The 543-nt window shown below is 73.1% G+C and overlaps 1 protein-coding gene across 1 annotated transcript in view; it reads left to right on the top strand.

Annotated features, from left to right (window-relative positions):
• The first annotated feature begins 365 nt into the window (after nucleotides 1-365).
• RNF4 (ring finger protein 4) overlaps nucleotides 366-543 on the top strand; it is a 15,282-nt gene continuing 15,104 nt past the window's right edge. Inside the window, exon 1 of the mRNA XM_014936031.1 lies at nucleotides 366-420. The gene's annotated coding sequence lies outside the window, so the exon portion shown is untranslated. The remainder of the gene's footprint in view (nucleotides 421-543) is intronic.

The raw sequence follows: 543 nt of genomic DNA, 5'->3' as shown, positions 1-543 counted from the left end.
GAAGGCTGGCACCGTGTGTATGGGGGGGAGCGGGCACCCCCAAAGCTCACACACGCTCCCCCAGTGCAGCAACACTGCAGAAAACAGCAAACACCCTTTCAAGGTCCGTTGGAGCCGAACTAACCACGGGACCGAGGAAAACTTTCCATAGGGCAGAGGCCCTGGAGGCCACGGAGAGGCCCTGGGGCCCGGTCGCCCCACCGTGAGGTGGCAGCAGGTGGCGGGCAGCCCCGGCGGCGCGCGGAACTACAGCTCCCAGCAGGCCGCGGGGCCGGATAAGAGGCGGGGCCGCTCCCCTTCACCCTTTCCTGATTGACGTGCGCGGTGGCCACTCGGCGAGCCGCAGGGTGGCGGCCCCCCCAATGGCGGAAGAGGGGAGGCGGGCGTTGCACTACGCCGCTGCCGGGCCGGCCGTTGAGGGTGAGTGCTGCAGGCTGGGGGGCTCCGCCGGGGGAGGGGGGTGGGAGCGGCGCCCGGGAGCGGCCCCGGCGCCCCCGGGCCGCCCTGCCTTTCTGAGGCGGCCGGGGCGGCGGGCGGCGGGTG

The sequence above is a fragment of the Calidris pugnax genome, unplaced genomic scaffold, assembly GCF_001431845.1.
Source record: "Calidris pugnax isolate Ruff unplaced genomic scaffold, ASM143184v1 scaffold14, whole genome shotgun sequence".
Taxonomy (NCBI): domain Eukaryota; kingdom Metazoa; phylum Chordata; class Aves; order Charadriiformes; family Scolopacidae; genus Calidris; species Calidris pugnax.
This window is presented reverse-complemented; position numbering and strand designations above follow the sequence as displayed.